Source organism: Camellia sinensis, chromosome 5 (genome assembly GCF_055761805.1).
Source record: "Camellia sinensis isolate YWXY chromosome 5, ASM5576180v1, whole genome shotgun sequence".
Classification (NCBI taxonomy): domain Eukaryota; kingdom Viridiplantae; phylum Streptophyta; class Magnoliopsida; order Ericales; family Theaceae; genus Camellia; species Camellia sinensis.
The window spans coordinates 165,083,578-165,093,179 of record NC_138965.1 but is presented as its reverse complement, the minus strand read 5'-3'; the positions used below and the strand labels follow the sequence as shown (position 1 = coordinate 165,093,179).

At 24.7% G+C, this 9,602-nt stretch overlaps 1 long non-coding RNA gene across 1 annotated transcript; it reads left to right on the top strand.

Moving 5' to 3' along the window:
* The first annotated feature begins 7,759 nt into the window (after positions 1-7,759).
* On the top strand, positions 7,760-8,459 carry LOC145790259 (uncharacterized). The gene is made up of 2 exons (XR_014328943.1): positions 7,760-7,848; positions 8,002-8,459. It is a non-coding gene; the product is annotated as an uncharacterized LOC145790259 (long non-coding RNA).
* The last annotated feature ends 1,143 nt before the right edge of the window (positions 8,460-9,602 follow it).

Below are 9,602 nucleotides of genomic sequence, written 5' to 3'. Positions count from 1 at the left end.
AGTCTTGTGGGAGCTTCAATCTCCCAATCTAAATTTTTTGATTTTTTGATTTAAAAAAAAAATAACCTTAGCATTTATTAACTTCTCTCAACCCTCAAGTCTTACCCTCATAATAACACTTTAATGCATTAAGAACAAGCATAAAAAAAATTCTTTGAAATTCAACACATATGAATTCCTTGAAAAGTCCCAACACATATGATTATTATCCCTCATAATAACACTTTAATGCATTAAGAACAAGCATAAAAAAAAAATTCTTGAAAAGTCCAACACATATGATTATTATCAAAATATTAAACTTTAATATAATATAATAAAAAAAAGACATTTAATTCCTTGAAAAGTCTAACACATATGATTATTATCAAAATATTAAACTTTAATATAATATAAAAAAGGAAAAAAAGAAAGCATTTAAAAAAAAAGATATTTAAAAATCGCAATTCACATATATAGATAAATGTAAACACAATCTGTGCATAACACGTGTGATATGCTAATTTATACTATATATTAAGCAAAATGGGGTTTTTAACCCACAAGCCTTGTGGGAGTTCCAATATCCCAATCCTAATTTTCTAATTTTTTGATTTAAAAAAAAAAACTCAGCATTTATTAATTTCTTCCAATCCCTGTGCCTTTTGGGAGATTTGGTCAAAACTCCCTCATAATTAAACTTTAATGCATTAAAGACCAACATAAACAAAATTTCTTGAAAATTTCAACACATCTATCTCTCTATATTATATTATCTATATCTATATCTATATATCTATCTATCTATCTATACTATAAATTAAACAAAATGGGGTTTTTAACCCCAAGGCATGTGGAGGTTTCAATATCCCAATCTGAATTTTTTAAATTTTTTATTAAAAAAAAAAAACTTAGCATTTATTGATTTTGTCAAAATTCCCTGATCAGCCTTTATTCATTTTTTTTCAATCCACATATCTTTCCATATGCCTATATTTATTGATTTGGTCAAAATCTCTTGATCAGCATTTAAAATCCCTCCATACAAATAATTATAGATACAATATGTGTATAGTTACTGCAGTACCTTTTTTAACTTCTCTCATATACTATGGTTAGTGATAAGATTGTTAAATTATTTTTATAAAAAATCTTAAAAAATATAATTTATATATTAAAAAAAATCTGAAACAAATATAAATATCTATACTTATCCTGTGCATAACACGGGTGATGGGCTAGTACTATATATTAAGCAAAAGGAAATTTTTAACCCCAAGGACTATGGGAGCTTCAATATCACAATATGAATTTTCTAAATTTCTTATTAAAAAAAAAACTCTGTAATTATTGATTTGGTCAAAATCTCCTGATTAACATTTATTAATTTTTTTCAATCCACATGTCATTCCACATGCCTGCATTTATTGATTTGGTTAAAATCTCCTGATCAGCATTTAAAATCTCCTCATACAAATAATTATAGATACAATCTGTGCATAGTTACTGTAGCATCCTTTCAACTTCTCCCATACACTATGGTTAGTGATAAGATTGTTAAATTATTTTTATAAAAAATCTTAAAAAACATAATTTATATATTAAAAAAAATCTAAAATAAATATAAATATCTATAATTATCCCGTGCATAGCACGGGTGATAGGCTAGTATTAAATAAAAGGGAGTTTCTAACTCCCAAGACATGTGAAAGCTCTAATATGTCAATCCTAATTTTCTAATTTTTTATTTTTTAAAAAAAAAAAATTAACCTCAGCATTTATTAATTTTTCTCAACCCATAAGACTTTTTAACTTTTCTCATAATTATTGTAGCATCTTTTTTAAAACAAATAATTTGTATATTAAAAAAAATTTAAAACAAATATAAATATCTATATCTATATCTATCTATTTATTTATATCTATCTCTTACCCACAAGTTTTGTAAGAGTTCCAATATCTGAACCTTAATTTCTTAATTTTTTTGATTTTTTTTGAAAAAAAAAACTTAGCACTTATTAAATTATTCTCAATCTTTTTAACTTCTCCAATACACATACTCTATTTAACTTTTTATATACCTATTGTAAACAGTGAGTCTCCTTTTTGTTTTCTCCTTCTTGACTTCTCACTTCTACACTTTCAATTTCAGTGACCACGTATACAAACAGTAAGTCTTCTTTTTATTTTCTCCTTCTTGACTTTTCCTTTTGTTTACTGTTTTAATATTGTAGTTAGATAGCGCATAAAAATATTTGTGATTTGTCTAGCGAATAAAAAATTATAATTTGATTTTTTAATATGATTGAAGTTAGATAAATATAAACCCTTACAAAGAGAAAAATGTGATTATAATTAGTTGAATGATTCTTTTTTTTTTAATGTGATTGTAGTTAATTTAATAGTTCTTTTTTTTTCATTTTTTTATTTTATTATGGAAAAAATGTGATGTGATTGTAGTTTGTTCAATGGCTCTTTTTTTTAATATGATTGTTATAGTTAGTTCAATATTTTTTTTTTAATGTTATTTAATCTTTTTATTTACTATTTTAATTTTATTTTTAATATGATTGAAATTAGATAAATATAAACACTCACAACGAAAAAAATGTGATAGTTGAATGATTCTTTTTTTTTTTTAATGTGATTGTAGTTAGTTTAATAGCTTTTTTTTCATTTATTTATTTTATTATGGGAAAAATGTGAAGTGATTGTAGTTTGTTCAATGACTCTTTTTTTAAATATGATTGTTGTAGTTAGTTCAATGGTTTTTTTTTTAATATTATTTAATCTTTTTATTTACTATTTTAATTTTATTTTTAATATGATTGAAGTTAGATAAACATAAACACTCACAAAGAAAAAAATGTGATTGTAGTTAGTTCAATAGTTTTTTTTTTTTTAATATTATTGTAGTTAGTCAATGGTTCTTTTTTTCATTTATTTATTTTTTTTATTATGAGAAAAATGTGATGTGATTGTAGTTTGTTCAATAGTTCTTTTTTTTTAATGTGATTTAATCTTTTATTTACTGTTTTAATGATTTTTCTTTACAATTATTTATGAAAACAATATGATTGTAGTTAGATAGTATAAAAATATTTGTGATTTGATTTGATTTTTTTCTGATTTGATTTTTAAAGTACCAATTGTTGATAATGATTAGATTGTATTTTGAAAAAAAAAATTGTAATTCATTTTTTTAACTCACTGTGTTTTTTGAAAAAAAAAAATTATTGTGTTTTTTTAACTATCAATTCACTTAATTTGTGATTTGATTTTTAACTCACTGAGTTTTTTGAAAAACAAAATGGATTGTATTCATTAGGGTCACATAATGTACCAATTATTAATGATGATTAGATTGTATTTTGACCCCAAAAAAATTGTAATTGATCTTTTTAACTCAATATGTTTTTTGAAAAATAAATTATTGTGTTTTTTAATTATCAATTGACTTAATTTGTGGTTGATTTTTTTAATTATTGATGATGATTAGATAGCATTAAAAAAATTGTGATTTGTATTATTGAAGTTATCTCCATTTGCTTATAATTTTATTTTTTAATATGATTGAAGTTAGATAAACACAAACACTTACAAAAAGAAAAATGTGATTATAGTTTGTTCAATGATTCTAAATAATTTTTTTTATTTACTATTTTAATGGTTATTTTTTTCAATTATTTTTTTTATTATGAGAAAAACGTCATTGTAGTTAGATAGCATTAAAAAAATTGTGATTTGTATTATTGAAGTTATCTCCTTTTTTTTATAATTTGATTTTTTTAATATGATTGAAGTTAACTCAGAAAAAGAAAAATGTGATTGTAGTTTGTTTAATGGCTCTAAATAATATTTTTATTTACTATTTTAATGGTTCTTTTTTTCAATTATTATTTTTTATTATGAGAAAAATATGATTGTAATTAGATATCATTAAAAAAATTGTAATTTGTATGATTGAAGTTATCTCCTTTTGTTTATAATTTGATTTTTTTAATATGATTGAAGTTAGATAAGCATAACACTTACAAAAAGAAAAATGTGATTGTATTTGTTCAATACTTTTAAATAATCTTTTTATTTACTATTTTAATGGTTCTTTTTTTCAATTATTTTTTTTATTATGAGAAAAATGTGATTATAGTTAGATAGCATTAAAAAAAATGTGATTTGTATGATTGAAGTTATCTCCTTTTATTTATAATTTGATTTTTCAATATAATTGAAGTTCGATAAATATAAACACTCAAGGGGGTTTTTAAGCAAAATGAGATTTTTAACCCTAAGGCCTGTGGAAGTTTCAATATCTCAATCTGAATTTTCTAAATTTTTTATTAAAAAAAAAAACTCAGCATTTATTGATTTGGCCAAAATCCCCTGATCAACATTTATTAACTTTTTTCAATTCACATGCCTGCATTTATTGATTTGGTTAAAATCTCCTGATCAACATTTACAATCCCCTCATACAAATAACTATAGATACAACCTGTGTATAGTTACTGCAGTACCCTTTTTAACTTCTCTCATACACTATGATTAATGATAAGATTGTTAAATTATTTTTATAAAAAATCTTAAAAAACATAATTTATATATTAAAAAAATCTAAAATAAATATAAATATTTATAATTATCCCGTACATAGCACGGGTGATAGGTTAATTTCTAAAAAAAAAAAACTATAATAAATTGATTTAATAATGTAGTGCGGAGAGCCCTTAGAAAACTCAATCACACCAAAATAGTTGGTCGCATTGAATATGAAACAAAAGAACAACGGAAATTAAAAAGAAACGATTACAGGATACCAAAATTTACATGAACCTGCATCCTATTCCAATTAAAAAATAGAATACCAAATTCAAATTATATTAGGAATAGACAATAAACCGATAATTCAACAAATAATCAGAACTAAATGATTTTATTAAACTTATCATCAAAAGGATTTTCAAGCCAAACTTCAGCAGGATAGCTCTTACCGCTTGTTGTCCTTACAGTTCTTTGCTCTCAAATAGTTTCAGTTCGGCCACGGAGCTCCCCTCATCATCAAAGTGGAACTCCCCTCATCATCAAAGTGGAACCTGTGATGAGGCCCACAGGCCCAACCACACAGAATCGAAGTTCTCTCCAATTGGAGAGAAATCTGTTCAATAAAAAAAAATACATGTTTGGCCCAGATTTCTTTGTTGGTGTTTTTTATTTATTGAATTTAAAATTTTTGCTATTTTTTTTTTAAAAAAATTAGGTGTTTCTACCATCAGGGTCAGAACCAGGAATTTTGTCTAGGAGAGGCCACTATATGCATAAAAAATGTTGAGTTAGTTTTGATACATTACTAGTTGAACATAATTTCTTATATATATATATAAATTGTGAAAGAAGTGTTTCACGAGAAAAATAAATAAATCTAACAATTAGTTTTTTAGTTTTAAAAATTTTGAACTATTAGATGTCAGTGTATAATCAGTTAAACTATTGTTTTAAGCTAATTTATCAATTAATATAATCTAGTAAATAAGAAATAAAAAATGTTTAAAACTCCTAAAACATAACTCTTAAATTTACACTCAATGACATTGAACATTGCATGTCAGTTGATTGTTGTTTAGAAATTAATTAACTAAGACCTAATCCCTACCATGTCATTATAAATAAATTTATGGGTGAAATTTTAAATTCTCTAACATTACTCATATTAAAAAAAGTGATAATGTACCTCTTATATTAATAAAATGGATGTTATTATTTAAAATATAAATAATTAGAGATCATTATCATTATAAATTGTGAAATATTAACGGCATAGAAAGTTAGTAAAATAATTTTCTAAACTTAAGAGATCATCCCATTATATATTTTATAAATACATAAATATAAAATTAATAAAAAATTATAGAAAATTGAAAGTGGTCGGGGCCCTCACAGCCCCCACACAATTCTGTGTCTACAGTAGAAGTTTCAAATTTAAATAGATAAATAAAATTAAAATTTTAAAATTCACTAAAGATAAAAATAAAAAATAAAAGAAAAAGAAAAGAAAGAAATTGATTTTCTTGACCTTTTACAATAAAAATCAGTTTTTTTATTAAATTAATTCAATTTAGTTTTTCAAAAATTAATAAAATCAGTAAAAAATAGTTAAATTAATTCAATTTATTATTATTTTTTTAAAGATGTTTTCATAGCAAAAGCCCATGGTTTTTTAATATATCAAATAAGGGGAAATTTTTTTGTTTCGTTTGATGGTAGTGCCACTTGATGAATCTACATCATTCCAATTAGTTAGGCCCCAACACACAACATATATTTTTAAATTAAAATTAAAATTTATATTTAACAGCACATCCATTAGGTAAGCACACGCCCACTTATATATATATATATATAGCATATATAATTCTTATAAAATTTGCACCTCTTTTTATTTTATCTGTTCCACTAGGATAAACTATAATTCCCTCTATTTACTATATACATATAGGGCAATGATAGAAAGTTTAATGCTGTGTTTGATTGTGGGATTTAGGGAGGGATTTGGAAAGAGAAAAGGAAAAAGTGTGTGAAACTAGGTGAAATATAGACATGTTTTATTCACATTTTACCTATCTTTTCCATTTCCATTTCCAAATCCCTCCCCAAATCCCCCAACCAAACACAACATTAATATTTGAGTTCTAAAGAAAGCTCTACACATGCAACTAAGAAAAAAACAAGCAAACAAACACTCCGGCACACACATCACATTACAAGTGAGCCTCACCCATTTAGAGCTCTCAATAATTTTTCATACATATATATGTACAATATATAATTCCCATAAATATTTTACTAATCAGATTGGGCCAAGCTTCAAGGGCTACTCCAAAGTCCAGTGCAACAAAAAGAAAGGGGTCTAAAACTTTAGTCCCAGCTCAATAAATAAATAAATTTAAAAATCTATCTCAACCCAATTTTACATACCTAAATATCAAATCCAAACCCTTAAATAAAAAATAAATAAATTATAAATATATACCTTTTGAGATTTGATTAAAAACTATTCCTTGTGATTCTAAAAATTACATTATACTCTTTTAAATTTCAATCACATAATAAATTATTCTTTTCATTAATCAATAATTAAGTAAATTAACAGTTTTTAGTGACGTAAAAAATATATTTAGTTATAATAATTTTTTTTATTATATAAGATAGTAGTAAAAAATTTTATTTTCCTATTAACTTTGTTAACTGCCAAATTTTGATAACGAACTATTTATAATGTCTAAAACTATATAGAATTATTTATATTTTAAATATTTATAATTTATTCATAAAATAATGGGGTTAGGCCGGCAATTGGTAGGGGTATTAAATGAACTAAGCTATTGAAGCTTGACTCGTATTTAGCTCGTTCAAAATTCGTTCAAAATTCATACATAGAGTAAACAAGTCAAACTTAAACACAATTTTAAACTTATTAAGTTTTTTTTAATTAAGCTTAAAAACTTACCACATGGCTCGATAACCTTGTATATACTATAAAAATTCAAACTACTCAAACTCGACTCGTTATATAAATAAGTGAAATTTAAACACGTTAAATTATCAAATCAAACTGGAACAATATATTACTTGACTTGGCTCAATTGGTTTCAATCCAGCAATTGGACCCACTCTACCCAATTCTCCCCGGTCAAACATTCTTCAGGACGGGTAGTTGTGAATGTCAGGTGAAGATTGTTTGTTACCTTTGCTCCTACAACAACAAGAAGAACAAAGCAAAGAATTTAATTAACAAAGTTCGAAACCAATGCCTCCCTGTCTCTCTCTGTGTCCAACTTTTTCTCTGTCGGAGATTCCTCAACCAAAACCATGGTACGTTTGATCGATCTCTTACTCTCCATACCACATTCCATGTCTCAAAATTCATGTATTTCAAAATGATTTCAATCAAATTAATGAATGTGTTTACATGTAATTGAGCATAGGTGTGTGTGTTTTTTCTTCTTTGTTCTATGTTTATTGCAGTCTCTTAGGCTGTTCATGCTTGGGTCACTAGTGAGGCTTGTGACATCTTTAGTGTCCGAACCAGCTGGCTCGGTCACAACCCTACTCTACTACAGCGATCTTCTTCCTCAAAGCATCGTATTGGTGAGAATGGTCCGACACGAATTTCTCCTTCAAGACAACTATTTCTTTCATTTCCTCATCAACTTCTTGAGATGCTTTTTGTAACGTTATCACCCATGAAATATGTGAATCAAATTTATTTTATATGTGATTCACATATGATCAGAGGCGGAATTATCAAAGGGACAGGTGGGGGTTGTCTCCACAGCTATTTTCAATTTTTTATTTTTATTTTTTTATGTATGTATATTTTAGTTGCACTTTTCACTTTTTTTAATTTGATTCAAATTTCATAACTCTTGTAGTTTTAAATTAAACAATTTAATTCTTATATTTTAAGTTCATTTTTAATTTAATTCTTCTATCTAAATTTCTGTTAATTTTTTTTGTCGCGTCACTATAGGAAATTAACAATTATCTCAAAATTACTAATTTTAACTTTAAATTTAAAATGAAAAGACTAAATCGAAACTCTAAGAGACAAAAATATAGAGGCTAAACCAACCCAAGAAATAAATTATAAGGTCATGAGTATAATTAATCCTATTTTATTTACATACCTGCATGATAAAAATAAAACATAGTAATAAATTCAACTCGGTCAGGAAGCATGTGGTTAAGTATTGTCTGTCAAGTGGGTATTTGGAAACATTTAAATAAGTAAAAATTAAGCGCCAATCCCCCTCACATTCTATGTAGAAACTTAAAAGGCAATGAAAAAAATTATATTAGGTAAAGTCCCTCAATGTTTTGAAGGTAGCTGTTTAAATCCTTTTTTCTGGCCTTCGTTCTTCGTTTCTTTTTTGTCCTTCATTCAATATTTGCTTAGAGAAATTTTAAAATTACTCAAAGAAATTTTAAAATTGTTTATTTTCTCTCAAAAACTTTAGAATTGCTTAGAAAAATTTCAAAATAACTTATTTTCTCTTAGAGAAATTTTTGAATTGCTTATTTTCTCTCAAATAAATTTCAAAATAGTTTGTTTTCCCTCAGATAAATTTTAAAATTGCTTATTTTCTCTTAGAGAAATTTCAGAAATTTCATTGACTAAAGATAGCAAACTTAGTGAAATTTGTCAATTTTTTTCCTAAAATTTCATATTCATCCTGGATCTTATTTGATAGATAATGGCGAGAGCATTCTAAAAGTATGAATTTTATTGAAAATGAATATCTAAATCAAAAGTTATTGAATTTTTAAGTTTTAAATTTTTTCAAAAAGTGAAAGCTGTTGAATGAGCAGTGTGCGCTGAAATCCAAAATTTGCTTCACTACTACTATAATATTTATTATTTTTACCTTAAAAAATCATAATATAAAGGATCTTAAAATAAAATTTCTTTTTTGTTTTGAATTTATTTGCATTTAGAAATTTTTTAAAAAAAATTATGTCAAAAATTTTATTTTTCAATCCATCTAGTTTAGATTAATAAAAAAGTAAAAATAAAAAATTTCAATTTTTTTTATATTTAAAATAAGAAAATAAAAAAATAAAAAAAA